This window comes from Octopus bimaculoides, chromosome 14 (genome assembly GCF_001194135.2).
Source record: "Octopus bimaculoides isolate UCB-OBI-ISO-001 chromosome 14, ASM119413v2, whole genome shotgun sequence".
NCBI classification, from domain to species: Eukaryota; Metazoa; Mollusca; class Cephalopoda; order Octopoda; family Octopodidae; genus Octopus; species Octopus bimaculoides.
Genome location: NC_068994.1, coordinates 19,119,718 through 19,137,851, shown reverse-complemented (window position 1 = coordinate 19,137,851; position 18,134 = coordinate 19,119,718). Strand labels below are relative to the sequence as shown.

The 18,134-nt window shown below is 37.5% G+C and overlaps 1 protein-coding gene across 1 annotated transcript in view; it reads right to left on the bottom strand.

The window, feature by feature from the left end:
- Positions 1 to 3,371: 3,371 nt before the first annotated feature.
- LOC128249372 (uncharacterized) overlaps positions 3,372 to 18,134 on the bottom strand; it is a 25,515-nt gene continuing 10,752 nt past the window's right edge. The window contains exon 2 of the mRNA XM_052972724.1: positions 3,372 to 5,586. The gene's annotated coding sequence lies outside the window, so the exon portion shown is untranslated. The remainder of the gene's footprint in view (positions 5,587 to 18,134) is intronic.

The window sequence follows — 18,134 nt, the reverse complement described above, 5'->3', positions numbered from 1 at the left end:
TAACATTAATAATTTTCTTTTTATTGCAGTTATAATTTCACTTGATTCAAAATTATTTTCAGTTCACTATACTAAGTATGATAGTTTACATGTAACACACACACATACATGTGACATGGCTGTGTGGTTAAGAAGTTTACTTACCAGCCACATGGTTTCAGGTTCTGTCCCGCAACAAAGCACCTTGGGCAAGTCACTTCTGCTATAGCCTGAGTTGACCAAAGTGTTTTGAGTGAATTTGGTAGAGTAAATCTGTGTGAAAGCCTATCATATATATATATATATATATATATAAATAGGTGCAGGAGTGGCTGTGTGGTAAGTAGCTTGCTTACCAACCACATGGTTCCGGTTTCAGTCCCACTACATGGCACCTTGGGCACGTGTCTATAGCCTTGGGCCAACCAAAGCCTTGTGAGTGGATTTAGTACATGGAAACTGAAAGAAGCCAGTCATATATGTATGTGTTTGTTTGTGTCTGTGTTTGTCCTTCCACCATCGTTTAACCGATGTTGGTGTGTTTGCGTCCCCGTAACTTAGTGGTTCAACAAAAAGGACCGATAGAATAAGTACTAGGCTTACAAAGAATAAGTCCAGGGTCGATTTGTTTGACTAAAAGCAGTGCTCCAGCATGGCTGCAGTCAAATGACTGAAACAAATAAAAAGGAAAATGTCTATATATGTCATATTTGTGTGTGTATGTACATGCATGTGTATATGTTTGTGTTTCCTTGTTTTGACCTCATGCAATAGCTGCAATCAAGTATCACTGTTAAACAAATGGGGTTGTTTGTTTCCAGTCTTCTGTAGAAATGTGTCAAGCCTTGGAAGAAAAATATACCTTGCTTTGAAACAGGTGAGGGGTGGTCACAGTAAGGACACCCAGCTTCAGATTCCATCTCAGCCTTGTAAATATGTAAAAGTGAACGTTTAAGTGATGATATATACACATACACACACTTTTATTTCAAGTCTCTTTCCCAACACTTAAGTTGTGAGATGCATTCCAGAAGTTTTGGTCCTAATAAGCTGACATGCCAACTTTTATTCCAGTTTGAAGGAAATGGCTGTAACAGCACTTTGAACACACCCTACTAAACACAGCTTGTCACAGCTGGCTCAGTTTTAGAATGCACTCAAAACATGAAGAGAATTAGAAGCTTCACTATGCAATAAAGTTTTATACAAGAAGCTCACTATGCAATATGTATTAAACTGGCAAAAATGCTACAGAAACTTATGAAATGCTCCAGACTGCTTGTGAATTAACTTGAACGAGCCAAGCATCTGCTTTTCACTGGCACATGAAGCCATACAAAGCAAGTTCACCAGAAAGCTCACGATGAGCTTTCCAGGTGGCGAGCTAGCAGAAACGTTAGCACACTGGGCGAAATGCTTAGCGGTATTTCGTCTGCCGCTATGTTCTGAGTTCAAATTCCGCCGATGTCGACTTTGCCTTTCATCCTTTCGGGGTCGATAAATTAAGTACCAGTTACGCACTGGGGTCAATGTAATCGACTTAATCCGTTTGTCTGTCCTTGTTTGTCCCCTCTGTATGTAGCCCCTTGTCGGCAGTAAAGAAATAAGAAAGCTCATGATGATCTCCTTATTTTGGCAGCATAGGCATCAACTACATTTACTGGCTTCCCTCTGGTCAGACGGTCACTAAAAAGTACTTTGTGGAGGTTTTGAGGGAGTTCAGAAAGAGATTTCATTGCAAAGGGTCAGAGCACCTGCATCAGAACAATGCACCAGTTCACAATTCCATCCTGGTGACCAATTACTTGACAGAGATGGGCATCAAAACTACCACACCTGCCCTTACAGTCCTAACCTTGTTTCATGTAACTTTTAGTTTTTCTTCAAGCTCAGAAAGATGAAGGAAGCTGCAACAAATGTCCTGGACATCTTCTCTTTGGAGGACTTCCATGGAACCTTCACAGAGTAGCTGGAGTGCTACAACAAATACATTGAAGTCAGAGGATCCTATTTGGAAGGAGATTTGAGTTTTGTATTTCTTTAAAATTAATAAAAGCCTCTCCTGAAAAAGTCTCAAAACTTCTGGAATCCACCTTGTAATTTAGATTTATAATTTCAAATCTAGTTTTCATTTGATTACTCTTTAATCATTAGCTCTTTTGATACCAACATGCCCAGAACTGCCCTTGGTTCTATGATACCATTTTATTGTTTTAAAGTGCGAAGGTACATGGCTTAGTGGTTAGGGCATTCGGCTCACGATTGTAAGGTTGTGAGTTCAATTCCCGGCAACGCAGTGTGTCCTTGAGCAAGACACTTTATTTCACGTTGCTCCAGTCAACTCAGCTAGCAAAAATTAGTAGTACCTGTATTTCAAAGGGCTGACCTTGTCACACTCTGTGTCATGCTGAATCTCCCTGAGAATTACGTTAGGGGTACACGTGTCTGTGGATTGCTCAGTCACTTGCACATTAATTTCACGAGCAAACTGTTCCGTTGATCATATTAGCTGGGACCCTCGTCGTCGTAACCAACGGAGTGCTCTTTTATTGTTTTAAAGTGATCAAAAACTTTCCATCAAAATTTATGTTAAATTAATGTTCCTAACACTTGCTTAAAAATAATAAACTTATTTCATTGAATTCTACAATATTTTTAGAATTGAAACAAAGGTTGTGTACTTCAACAGAAATATGAAACAGAGAAGTCACCTTGTAACTTGCAAGACTAAGTGCCTGAAGCGACTTGAAGTTGGGGAAAACAAGGCTGTGAGTAGCGTAGTAGTGGGTGAGTACAGCAAGAGTATCATTGGGAAAGAGAAGCTGGAGGGCACCATGTGTGTGTGTCTGTGTGAATATATATATATATATATATATATATATATATATACACACACTAGCAGAGATACCCAGTGTTGCTCAGGATTAAAATGGCAGTTTTTTTCATTGTTTTACTTGCTTTGGTCATGTGACTGCAGCCATGCTGGAGCACCACTTTTAGTCGTTGAAACTAACAACAGGATTTATTATTTGTAAGCATAGTACTTATTCTATCGGTTTCTTTTTGCCGAACCGCTAAATTATGGGGATGTAAACATAGCAACATCGGTAGTCTAGTGATCGTGGGGGTACAAACAGACACACACACACATATGCATATATATATACACACATATATACATATACATATATAAATATATATATATGTACATAAAAGTATATATATACATACTTCAGTTCATCTAATTGTTTATATTTATCGTCCCATGAACAGTAACATGAAATTCTGAGTAACAATTTGTGAAGAATTTTTCAGCTTTAATAAAAGTATGTATGTATCAGGTTGAGTAAAAAGTAAGCAACGTTTTGAAACACGAAATTCATCACAATATATTTCAACAATGCAGAAATTTTATTCATCAAACTAAGTGGCATTACAATCAACATATTTTTGCCAGCAAGTTACAAGTTTAATTCCAGTAACATAAAAATCTGGAGTTCTGGAGCTGATGAACTCTTTGAATGCACTATTAGTCTTGGCTTGATATTTTGAACTCCTCTCACAGGAAACCATCAAGGTGCTTGAAAAAGTGGTAGTTGATAGGAGAAAGGTCTGAGATATAAGCTGGGTGGGGAAGAACTTCGTAGCCAAGTTCCCTCAACTTCTGGAGTGTCATTAGGGAAACGTGTGGTCAAGCATTGTCCACTTCTATTGACCAGTCTGAAATGGAGGAGTAGCAGTTTTTTGTTTATTTTGACAATTTCATGGCAATATATTTCTGCAGTAATGGTTTACCTGGGTTTTAAGAAGTTATAGTGGATGAGTCCAGCAGTACACCACCAAACAGTCACCATAACCTTCTTTTTGAATAGCTCGGGTTTAGGGAAGGTTTGCGGTGCTTCATTTTGGTCCAACCACTGTGAAGAATGATTTTATTATTGTACAGAATCCACTTTTCATCGTAAGTTACAATATGGTTGAGAAATGAATCGATCTGGTTATGGAGAAGAAGCGATGAGCAAATTTTATATCTGCACATTTTCTGATTTTCATTCAAATCATGTGGTACCCATTTGTTGAGCTTTTTTTGATTTTCCAATTGCATGCAAATGGTTGCAGGGAGTTTTTTGGCTAACTTAAAGTTCTTTTGCCAGTTCTCGAGTGGTTTTACATGGATCTTTCTCAACAATGGTCTTTAATTGACCGTCATCAATCTTCAAGGCTCAGGTCTCAAAATTGTTTAAATCATTTTCGAGCTAACCACTCTCTGATCATTTCCTCAACAAATGTTTTGCTGATATCGCAAGCAGTTTCAGCTACTTGATGTTTTTTTTTTTTAAGCTGAATAGCAAAATTGCTCAAATAGCATGCTTTGACAGTTCCATTTCAGATGATTTTGACAATGGTGAAACAAATATCAATGTTAATTTATTGATGCATTGGGCAAGTTTGTGACTGTATTATCAGACAATTGCAAAAAAATGTTTTAAAAAATTTCAAAACTCTGCCAAAATCCAGTACAAATTCTTCATGGTTCAAAACGTTGCATATATATATCTAGGAATAAAAGTTCTCATTAGTGTACAGGCTAGTGTATTAATAATGATAGAAAGAAAATTAAGCAGAAGTAACGGAAGCATTACTTTTTTATTTATTTATATACATATAGAAAAGGCCTTTGAACTTTATCTGTATATATGTGTGTAAGTGTATTTACATATGTATGCATTTGATAAAGTCCATAGGTGCTGGTGTAGTTCTGTGGCTAAGAAGTTTGCTTCCCAACCACATGGATTTAGGTTCAGTCCTACTTCTTGGCACCTTTTATTATAACCCCTGGTCAACCGAATAAAGATATATATATATATATATGAGTGGATTTGGTGGACAGAAACTGAAAAAAACCTGTCATACATACATATTTCTCGAACCCGTAAGAGTAAACAAGAGAGACAGAGACAGGCAGAAACAAGGAAAATGCCCCTTGTATTTGAATACTATGCAAATATTATTTTAAAAGACTTTTCTTTTAATTTTTCCAAAATTTAATTGTTTTCTATACTTACAGTTGAAAAAGGCTCAATGATTGAAACCAGTACTGAAATGTTTTTTATAAAATTATTTTAGCATTTTCTACCTTGACTTTTTTTTCCATATATATATATATATATATATATATATATATACACACACACACAACACATGTATTTATGTATATATGTGTGTGCCTGTTAGCATCTCCTTGTCTTGACATTATGTGATATTTGTAAATGAGTGTCACTGTCATATAAGCAGTGTCAGTCATTTCCAATATTCTGTGAGAACATGTCTGACCCAGGCAAGCACGACAAAGTGAATGTTAAAGCGATGATGATGTATGTATGCATGTATAAAGATGTAAAGATGAAGGAAGAAGATTACTCAGTTTCTTTATTCTTCCAGAACTGTTGATTCACTGAGTTTCTTAGATGTGAACAGTCATTCAGGCAAAGTAAGTACATTCAATGATGGTCTCTCATACCAAAGACAAGATATGAATGTCCAGTATATGTAAGTGTCTTCCATAAAATGATGTCCAGTACACATCGCCATGAAGAGAAAGTGGTGCTGGAGAAAAGAAAATAACACAATAAAATAATCAAAATAATACAATAGATAAGAGATGATCAACGAGTAGTAAAAATTTAAAACATATATAATTCAAAACATATAATTACAGTTGTAGCTTGACAGACTATTCATAATGTTAGAAGCATTAACCCTTCTACAGACTTGCATTATTGCATGATTCCTTCATTGGACACTAAACTCCGCTTGTGAAGACCTGTTGAGGCAAGTGAAATCGAAATCGAACTAAATTTGTAGACTGGCACCCATGCCAATGTCTCTTTCATTGAACACTAAACTCGGCTTGCAAAGACCTATTGGGGCAAGCGAAAGTGAAATTGTGATGGCACCTGTACCAGTGGAGCACTAAGAGCACCGTCCGAGCGTGATTGTTGCCAGAGCAGCTGTCTGGCTTCCATGCCGGTGGCATGTAAATGGCACCATTTGAGCATGATTGTTACCAACGTCACCTTCCTGACACTTGTGCCAGTGATAGGTGAAAAGACATTCGAGCGAGATCGTTGCCAGTGCCGCTGGACTGGCTCCTGTGTAGGTGGCATGTAAAATACACCATTTCGAGCGTGGCCGTTGCCAGTACCGCCTGACTGGCCTTTGTGCTGGTGGCACGTAAAAGCACCCACTACACTCTCAGAGTGGTTGGCGTTAGGAAGAGCATCCAGCTGTAGAAACTCTGCCAAATCAGATTGGAGCCTGGTGTAGCCACCTGGTCCACCAGTCCTCAGTCAAATCGTCCAACCCATGCTAGTATGGAAAGCGGACATTAAACGATGATGATGATGATTTAGAGTGCATGTTCACACACAGTTACATATCTTTTATCATTTATTTGTTTCATTCATAAGACTGAGGCCATGCTGGAGCACTGCTTTCAAACATTTTTGGACAAATGAATCATCCCCTGTACTTGTTTTTTTTTTTTTTCCAAACCTGGTACTTATTCTATTGATCTCTTTTGCCAAACCACTAAGTTATGGGGGATTTAAACACACCAACACAAGTTGTCAAGTGGTGGTGGGATCTACCAAAATCCACTCACAAGGCTTTAGTTGGCCTGAGGTTATAGTAGAAGTCACTTGCCTAAGGTGTCACACAATGCGATTGAACCTAGAACCATGTAGCCACACGTACATTTATATATATGTATATAGTAATGTAACAATAGTAAAATATATCAATAATATATTTTACATATTGCAAACTTTATTTGGCATAGAACTCAGTATGCTGGGAAGAGTAAATAGATATATATTTTTATTACAGGTATAACTTAAATTTTCTAGAATCATTGGTTCCTAAGCCTTTCGGGAATTCTTGATTTTTCCAAACCACTTCGGTCACTTTGGTCAACACACTCTAAATTAAGCAAATATTAAATTTACTTAAATAATTAAATGAATCACAGGCACCTGTACATTTGTATACATTATACAAGTTTATTAATACTATACTGTACAATATTAATACTATATTGTGGAAGTGATGGCTTAGTGATTAGAGCATCAGGCTCACATAAGGTAATGAGTTCAATTCCTGGACCAGGCTCTATGTTGTGTTCTTGAGCAAGACACTTTGTTTCACATTGCTCCAATTCACTCGGCAGTAAAAATGAGTTGTGATGTCACTGGTGCCAAGCTGTATCAGGTTTTGCCTTTCTCTTGGATAACATCAGTGGTGTGGAGAGGGGAGGCTGGCATGCATGGGTGACTGCTTATCTTCCATAAACAACCTTACCCAGACTTCTTCCTCAGAGGGTAACTTTCTAGGTGCAATCCCATGGCCATTCATGACTGAAGTGGATCTTTACCCTTTACTGTACAAGATACTAGTCTGTGCAAGGTACCAGTAAACTAGTTTGCTGGCCACAGGAACTTGAAGTTCTTGCTCATAAATTAGTGCAGATTATAATCAGTTCCAAACCATTCATGTCTGGAATATCAATATTGCACCTGTAAATCAAAGTTGCCAGCCTACTCTGAGAACCCTGTACGGGTGAAACTCAGGGCAGACTTTTTTCTTTATCGCTTATTTGTTTCAGTAATTAAGGCCGCGGTCATGCTGGGGCACCACCTTGAAAAAATATAGTTGAACAGTACTTATTTTTGCATGGTTGGCACTTATTCTACCAGTTTCTTTTGCTGAAATGCTAAGTTTCAGGGACATAAACACACCAACACCGGTTGTCAAGCAGAAGGCAGGGACAAACACAGACACAAAGACACACACACACACACGTGTATATATATATATATATATATATATATATATATATATATATATATATATATATATATATATATATATTTATAAACATAATTAAGGGATCAGCAAATGTTTGCTTCACCACATACCGAAACTCAGAAATAGCAGCTAAAAAAGCAGAGACTCCAACAGATAGCATTACTTGTAACTCACAAAGGCAAAAACAAGAAGAAAAAAACAATGAAAACTAACCATTCCGAAGTTAATCGCAGACGCGTTTCTGGATTATGAGTGATAAATACTCAATTTCCTTCATCAATATGATATTCCAGTAGTACATTCGACCATGCTAGCAAACTGTTGATTTATTAATAAATTAATAAATTGATAAACCTTTACCCTTTTAATTTATATATATATATATATATATACATATATATATATATATATATATATATAAGAGTGTGATTGTGTATAGCAGAATATATTAATTTTTCTTTCTTTCATTATTAATAGACTAGCCTGTACCTTAACAAGAACTTTTATTCAAACATATATACATACATGCATTAGTTTCCTCCAATCAAATCCACTCACAAGGCTTTGTTGGCCTGAAGCTATAGAAGACACTTTCCCAAGGGGCCATGCAATGGGACTGAACCCAGAACCATGTGGTTGGGTAGTAAGCTTCTTACCATAGGGATTGCCATTGATGAAGTCACAAGTAGTAACAACTCTGATGAACCAACTGATTGAACTGATTGAACTGATTGAAATAAAAGAAGTGAAATAAAATCATTGCATTTTCTTTTTACGGTTAAAAAAAAAATGTACCAGTGCACAGTATGCACACATATATACACAAATATATATTCCCACTGTGTGGAACCTTGGGCAAGTGTCTTCTACAATAGCCTTGCGCTATCTATGTGTGTGTTTGTCCCCCACCATTGCTTGACAACTGGTGCTTTGTGGTTTGGCAAAAGAGATCAGTAGAATGAGTACTAGGCTTTAAAAAATAAGTCCTGGGGTCGATTTCTTTGACTAGGCAGGTAGACCAACATTCCCCTTGAACAGAGCACTAATTCATTGCAGGGTCACCCACTTACAGCTGAGGGGACTGAAACAAAATGAATATATATGCATTCTCGCACACGGTTTCTCTAACATTTGCTCGCTCTCAACAGCTCTGTCATTTTATCATGTTTCCACTTTAATTCCTCCTGACTATTGTAGAACTCTGTCTTTTTCCCACTTCCCATCTCTTACTTTATCACTTAGGCTATCTTTTCTCTCATTCATTCTTTCATTCCTCCTTATATTTCACTGTCTGTTCACCTGAATGCCTGTCACGCCAGCCTTCTTGCTATTTCTCTGCCCCTCCCCATCTCTCTATTCTTCTCTTTCTCTCTCTCTCTCTCTCTCTCTCTCTCTCTCTCTCTCTATCTCTCCCTCTCTCACTCTCTCTCTCTCTTCACTCAGTTTCCCACCCTAGCAATTTATCTACCTAATCTAACTTACTTTATAATTTTTTTTCTCTCTCTTCCACCTCTCTCAGCACAGCTATTGCTCCTTCATCCTTCATCCTTCAACTATTCTTCAGTATGGCAGCTTTTGCCAGTTATTGGATACTTGAACAAAGGTTATTAATTTTATGTTATCATTTCATATTGTTTCTCAATCTGGGTGATAGTGTTTCCCTCTGAAAATGCTGTAAACATTTAAGAGGATGGACAATAAATGTTGGCTGTTTGTATCTATTTGGAAAGTGTGTTATTTAATTACAATGAGGGCATCAATTGCCGGCCACTTTCATTCTGCCATGGATTTTCATGAGATATTTTTGAGCACAATTAAGGATTATTCTTTTACGCATAATTATGCTTTGTTTTAAAATTATTTGTTCATATTGTTGTTCATGTGTATGTTGTTTAAGTCGGATGTATGTGAATTATTGAAGTATTGTTGCTGAACAACACTTCAAAAATGAAATGCAACAATAACAAAAAAATGTACACATTCTAAATAATAACAACAACACAAAATATATTCTTGACTGCACCAAAAAATGTTTTCAATGAAGTAAAGACAAAGCTGAGTTGCTGGCATAGGGTTGAAAAAAATGTCTTGTGCATTCACCAAACAAAATGACACTTTCCTATGTATGACTAAATGTGCAGAAGCCCGGGGATAATCTGAGCTGCACAAGTCCAGAGCCAACTCTTTGCCTTCATTCTCATGTGATGTCCTTTATCATCATCATCAACAACAAATGAATATTATTATAGATATATATTAGCGACAGAGGCAGTATTAATACTGAGAGGTAATATTATTCCCCACTTAAATGTGGATGTTCTCATCATCATCATCATTGTTTAACATCCGCTTTCCATACTAGCATGGGTTGGACGATTTGACTGAGGAGTGGTGAACCAGATGGCTGCACCAGGTTACAGTCTGATTTGGCAGAGTTTCTACAGCTGGATGCCCTTCCTAACGCCAACCACTCTGAGAGTGTAGTCGGTGCTTTTACATACCACCGGCACGAAGGCCAGTCAGGAGGTATTGGCAACGGCCATGCTCGAAATGGTGTATTTTACGTGCCACCTGCACAGGAGCCAGTCCAGCGGCACTGGCAATGACCTCACTCGAATGTCTTTTCACGTGCCACTGACACAAATGCCAGGAAGGTAACGTTGGTAACGATCACGCTCAAATGGTGCTATTTACGTGCCACCGGCATGGAAGCCAGACAGCTGGTTCACTGGCAACGATCATGCTCGGACGGTGCTCTTAGTGATTTACTGGCACAGGTGCCATCACGATAGAAAGAATTTTGTGGCTGTAGTTACCATGAGTGAAACTCTCATACTGGCATTTTGGTGCAAAATGTACACTTGTTTATATCGCTAGAAGGGAAATAAATCCTTACTATCTCCAGCGTCAAGATCACCAGATCATGTGATTTCGACCCTGTTTGGTCTTCTCAATTATTACAAATGAAACTGGTAAATTATTCAAAGATAACCATAATAAGCTCTCTTTTTCTGTTTTTTATCAAATTTTCAGTAAAATAACTAATTAAAATTAATTAAACACTATTAAATATTAGTTTCAAATTTTGGTACAAGGCCAGCAATTTTAAGGGGAAGGGTTAGTCGATTCTGTCAACCACAGTACTTGACTGGTGCTTATTTTATCAACCTTGAAACTTATAAAAGGCAAAGTCAACCTCAGCAGAATTTGAACTTAGAATGTACAGGGCTAGAAGGAATGCCTCTAAGTGATTTTGTCTGACACAAAAGTGTCAGCTTGCCATTTTAATATTAGTAAATATAAGGCAGCAAGCTGACAGAAATGTTAGCACACTGGGTGAAATGCTTAGCGGTATTTCATCTGTCTGTACATTCTGAGTTCAAATTCTGCCGAGGTCAGCTTTGCCTTTCATCCTTTTGGGGTCGATAAGTAAAGTACCAGTTGCATACTGGGGTCGATCTAATCGACTGGCCCCCTCCCCAAAAATTTCAGGCCTTGTGCCTAGAGTAGAAAAGAATATTAGTGAATATTGGTTTAACATTTTGGCACAAGGCCAGCAATTTCAAGAGAGGGGTTAAGTCAATTATATTGTCCCCAGCACTCAATAGTAATTAATTCATTGACCCCCTCAAGGGATGAAAGGCAAAGTCGACCTAGATGGAATTTAAACTTAAAACATAAAGACAGATGAAATGTCACAAAGCATTTTAGCTGGCATGTTAATGATTCTGCCAGCTTGCTACCTTAAAATATTATTAAATATTAAAGTTCTACTGACCAGCAACTTAATTCCATAATGTTTTTAATCTCACAGTAAGATTAATGCTATCATAAACTAAATTAGACTCTTTCACACTCCACTCACACTTTTTTCAACCTCTGCACCCATTTGTAATCTCTCTCCCACAATCCTGCTATTTTCCACCCTCCAATGCTGCTAATCAGTACCTACTCCCTAACTTATATGTATTATTGATTACTCCTGCATCAGTCACTACATTCATCCCTGTACTCTCTCTCTTTTACTCTTTTACTTGTTTCAGTCATTTCACTGTGGCCATGCTGGAGCACCGCCTTTAGTCGAGCAAATCGACCCCAGGACTTATTCTTTGTAAGCCTAGTACTTATTCTATCAATCTCTTTTTGCCGAACCGCTAAGTTATGGGGACATAAACACACCAGCATCGGTTATCGAGCGATGTTGGGGGGACAAACACAGACACACAAACATACATATATATATATATACATGTATACGACGGGCTTCTTTCAGTTTCCATCTACCAAATCCACTCACAAGGCTTTGGACGGCCCGAGGCTATTGTAGAAGACACTTGCCCACAGTGGGACTGAACCCAGAACCATGTGGTTGGTATGCAAGCTACTTACCACACAGCCACTCCTGCACCTATACTCTTAACAATCTCTGGTCATCATCTACTTTCCCACTTATTCCATCCAACACATATTTATCATTGACCTCCCCACATTGACCCTTGTTTCTCATTCAGTATATTCGCATCCCTACCCCATTTCTTACCATCTCATTCTTCACTCTCTCCATACACTTGCTTCTTCTACACTGCCACACTTTCTGTTTTACTGCCATGACCCACCCTAACACTTCGTTACCACTATATATTTTTTTCTCATTATAGCTCTACACCAATTTTTCCATCCAGCTATGTGTCACTTCTACAGCAAGAAACCTGTTCTGGTCCCTTCTTTCATACTCTAATCTTTTATAATCTAGCATAAAGCTACCTCCCTCCTGAATGTAGCCCCACTCAGCCAAAGTGTATCTTTGAACTGTGAGCCACACTGCAGCCTCACTAGTGCTGGTAGCACACATAAAAAAAAAGCATCCTGTGCACTTTGTAAACTGGTTTGCATTAGGAAGAGCATCTAGCTATAGGAACTGTACCAGAGCCGACACTGAGAACGATGCAGTTCAATAACCTGTTAGGTCCTGTCATTCTGATGTCCTACACCAGCATAGAAGATAGATGTTAAAAGATAAGATGGTGGTGGTGGTGGTGGTGGTGGTAGTGGTTGTTGTTGCACTTTTTAAATCTGCAACTGAATTATAGTCCATAATCATTCTTGATCGGTAGAAATTGATTTTATAATTAGTATAAGCTTCATTGAAAAGTCATTACCATAGAGGGCAAACCTTCAGAATTGGCACAGAAAGTGAAAGTTTTCCCATTGAATACTTCTGCCAATTAATGCTTTCATTATTATTCTGATAAATATAGTTTGAGAAAATATGCTCCTTTCAGGCACGTGACATCAGTAATTACTCAGGGTAGGCAGTTGCTGACCTTTATGTAGTAAAACACACAAAAAATAAGCAGAACACAGGTGTGCGACTGAGTTGAAGGCAGATTTACTTCTGCCTTTATAGCACGTAACGAAAATGGTATTGTAGGAATGTATGCAGTGTATGTACTACAACAGTGCTATGCATAGCTTAAATACTGAAATTGAAAAGCAGGAGTGAATTATGTCTACCCAATCTAGAAAAACAAAAAATATCTTGCATTTTATGCATAGTAATCAGAGTAACCTTTATAATTTTGTTGAATTAGGTGCATAATTTTCTGTCAAAGGAAAATGAACAATTGAAAGCAATTGTTGAACAAAACCCACATCAAAGTATCAGAGAAATGTCTCAGGCATTTGGTGTTGATATTGCAATGGTCTTATGCAATCTGCAGAAGATTGGTAAGGTAAAAAAGCTCGATAAATGGATACCACATGAGCTCAATGAAAATCAAAAAGTTTGGTGTTTTGAAGTGTGCTTGATGCTCTTCCTGTGAAACACCAATGATCCTTTTCTTGACTGAATTTCATTTGTGATGAAAAGTGGATCCTTTATGATAATTGAATGATCAGGTCAATGGCTTGATCGTGATGAGTCCCCTAAACATTTCCCAAAGAGATTTTATAACTAGCTTCTTTGCTGGTTATGAAGTAGTACAGTGGAAAAAAGAACTTTAACAACCAAGCAGTGGCCAAGAAACAGTGGAAGACAAAGTGGAGGGGAGTGACACCTCAATGGTAAACAGGAAATGTGATGTCAAGTAAGAAACTGAAGATAGTTGCTTTGTTTGTGTTTTCTTCCAAGGCTTGATCAATTTGAAATTACAGAGCTGTTTGTACATGTATGATATTAGCAAAAAATGTCACATTAAGATATGTAAATAGGGAAGTAAGCACTAACATACTTGATATGGTGAGCCTGATAAGTTTTATTAATGAAGACAATAGACATATCTAGGAGTGGTAAACTTTATTGAACAAAGTTTAATTAAACCAAACAAAGGCAAGTAAGATAACACAAAATGAAAACCCCAAAACAAAAACACCTTTTATCTGAGTTGATGTGTCACAGTCTCAGTTAATTAAAGTTAGAAATATGTAATGTAATGAAGGAAAGGATTAAGTTACATAATTATTCTTGTTAGTGGTGAAAGAAATGGTATATTAAGAAACAGTTATCTCCAGTTACTGGCATAATTGTGTTATTATCATAGGAAAAAATGTACTAAATGGAGCAATTACAGACAATTCAAATTAATGGGCAGATGCCACAAAATAACTATTTCAAGTGAATTACTCTCTCTATATATATTTGTGTGTGTGTGTGTTGTTTGTGCACATGCATACCTGTGTGTCCAACTCATGTCAGTATGGAATGCAGATGCTAAATGATAACATTATCACCACCACACTCAGTCTATCCCAGTCAAGCATTCCCCACTCAACTCATCTTCCTAACACCCATCCCTCCATCCCTCTTCTAACTACAGCACTACTCAGTTGCTATCATCATATGATCCCTTTCAATGCTATCAGTTACCCCTCTCTTTTTGTCATCCATCCAGTGTTCTCAGTATCATCCCTTACCACTTTATTTTCCACTGAAGGCCCTGTTCCCCTGAACACCCTCATCTGCATTCAATACCCCCAACCTCATCTTCCTTCAATACCCCAACCTCATACCTTTTATTTGTCAATCACTATTTCCACCACTACATTCCTCTGACCTCCATCTCTGTCACTGTGCATCTCTCTCCCTATTCACTATTCACAACATTCACCTCTGTCCCCATCTCTTATCGTCAATCATTCTCCTTTCTCACTCTAACAACCTTACCTTCCTAGTCACTCTTTCTCAGCCTCTGTCTGTATTCTCTCTTATACTTACCTTCCTCTGTCTTAAGGATACACATTGACCCCACGTATTCCCTCTACAGTATGAGACCTGTTCCAGTCCCTCTATCAAACTTTAACCTCAGCTGCTAGAGATAGCAGTAACTCATATCCCTGCCAGTGATATATATAGAAAATCAGTGCCAGAGCAGATGCTGGTGTCATGATTAGCCAGTGAGCAGATTGAAAAAAATATATATTAGAGACTGAAGCAGTATTAATACCGAGATATGATATTTATCCCCACTGAAATGTTCTGTTGGAACAAACTATACTGTGGTAGTTACCATGAGAGAAACACTCATCTTAGCTTTTGGTACATTTCCTGAGTCCAAGGAAAGTTGAAATCACATGATCTGGTGGTCTTAACACAGGAGATGGCAGGCATTTATCTCTCCACTAACAATATAAACAAGAGTGCATTCTAAACAAGACGCCAATATGAGAGTTTCTCTCATGGTATCTACCACAGTATAGTTCGTTCTAATGGAATATCTCCCAATGTATGTTCTTGTCTAACTGTCTATTTGTCTGTCTATCTGTCTGTCTGTCTGTCTATCAATCATCAGTCTGTCTGTCTGACTGTCTATCTATCTCTCTCTATATATATACACACACACACAAATATATATGTATGTATATATGTATGTATGTATGTATGTATGTATGTGTGCATGTATTTTTTTTTTATAGTTTCAGCTCAGAGCTGCGGCCATGCTGATGCACCGCCGTTATATGTATGTATGTATGTGTGTATGTATGTATGTGTGTATGTATGTATGTGTGTATGTATGTATTTACACGCATACATAAATGTATGTATGTATATAGACAAAGAAAAATACAAAATACAAAAATAAATGCAATAGGATGAGTTTACAATCAATATTGTGATTAGGTTGACATTCGAGGGAAGGACATGAGTTAATGACTCTAAGATTCTGTTGGAAAAACAAAAGGAAAGACAAAAAGAAACTGGAAAAGGATGATAGCAGAAAACAAAGATCAAAAATACAGAGAAGCCATGTGGTGTTCATCTTCATGTTTGGCTGGTGTTAGGAAGGGCCTTCAGCTGTAGAAACCATGCCAAATCAGGCTGGAGTCAGGTGCAACTCCCCAGCCTGCCATCTCTGGTGAAACCATCCAACCCATGCCAGCATGGACAACGGATGATAAATAGTGATGATGATGATGATGATGATATATATTCCTTCGTCTTCTTCTTCTTCTTCTTCTTCTTATTATTATTATTATAGCGGCAAGCTAGCAGAATTGTTAGCATGCTGGACAAAATGCTTAGTGGTATTTCATCCATCGCTATGTTCTGAGTTCAAATTCCACCGAGGTTGACTTTGCCTATCATCCTTTCAGGGTCGATAAATTAAGTACCAGTTGAGTACTGGGGTTGATGCTTCCCTCCCCACATAATTCAGGCCTTGTGCCTATAGTAGAAAGAATTATTATTATTATTATCAAGCTGGCAGAGTTGTTAGCACACCGGGCAAAATGCTTAGAGGCATTTTGTCCATCTTTACACTCTGGTTTCAAATTCAGCCAAGGCCAGCTTTGCCTTTCAACCTTATGAGGGTCAATAAATTAAGTACCAATCAAATTCTAGGCCTTGTATTTATAGTAGTAAGGATTATTGTTATTATTATTAAGGTGGTGAGCAGGTAGAATCTTTAACTAAATGATGATAATGATGATGATACACACACACACATATATACAGGGGTTGAACAAAATAATGGAAACTCCTTAAAATTTCAAACAAATTTATTTTAATATCGAGTAGGACCACTTTGGCGGTAATTATAGCTTGAATTCTATGAGGTATAGACTTGTACAAAGTTTGAATTGTTTCCAAAGGAATTTTTGTCCATTCTTCAGCTAAAACAGACTCCAGTTCTTGTAGTGATGATGGTGGAGGATATCGACTCCTTACTTGCTTTTCTAAAATGCACCATAAATGTTCAATAATATTGAGATCTGGGGACTGTGGTGGCCAGATAAGATGTTCAACTTCACAAGAATGTTCCTCTTGCCATTCAGTAACAACTTTAGCTGTGTGAATTGGTGCATTATCATCTTGAAAGATTGCATTTCCCTCTGGAAATAGTTCCACAACCATAGGATGAATTTGATCAGATAAAATGCTTAAATAGTCTTAACAATTAATTCTGCCATGAAGGTAGGCTGGAGTAGGGTGTTGGTGATATTTTATTATAGTAGGCTTAGAGCAGGAGAGGTCCTAATATGAATTAAGGATAAAGAAAGAAAGAATAAAGTAAGGATGAAGAAAAATAAATGCATACAAGCCAATTAGGCATAGGGTCGGGGTTTAGGATTGCTAGCCAAGGCTAAAGGACAGAGGGAGTGGGTCAGAGATACACAGAATTTAAGGGTATTCCATAGACATTAATTGAAATGGGGGAAGGTACGAAGGCTATCAAATAGTAAGATCTAACTTTTATGGAATTGAAAAGTTAGATCTTATTATTCAAGTTGTAAAATCTCAAGAGATCAGAGTAGTAACTATACTAACAGGTAAAGTCAATTCTTGAGCGAAATACTTCATTTCACCTTGCAGCCGTAAATAATATGTGACAGGCTGGCATCAACTTCAGAGAAAATGTTGTGATCTTGGTTTACTTATACCCCATGGAAACCGGTTTGATGAGTCCTAGGCCTGAAGACCTACTACTACTACTACTGCCACCGCCGGCGCCAGGAAATCGTAAACATTAGATTGTGGAGCTCATCCATTATCTGAGGCCATTAACAGTATAAAACGGGGCAAGACTTTGTACCCCCCAAAAACCCCTTTTCCTTTATTTAATTTTTTTTCCACAGAATACGATTTTGCAAAAATTGGCATTTTGAAATTCCTGTCCCTGCCTCCCCATGCCCGATTTCTTCATTTTTAACTTTTTTCAGAATTTTTTTTAAATATGCGGAAAAAAACAGAGATTATGATTCTGAAAAAAATTCCAAAAATTTTTGTAGTTAGGGTTAGGGTTTTAGAGTTAAGGTTAGGGTTTGGGCTATGGTTAGGGTTTTGGTTAAGGTTA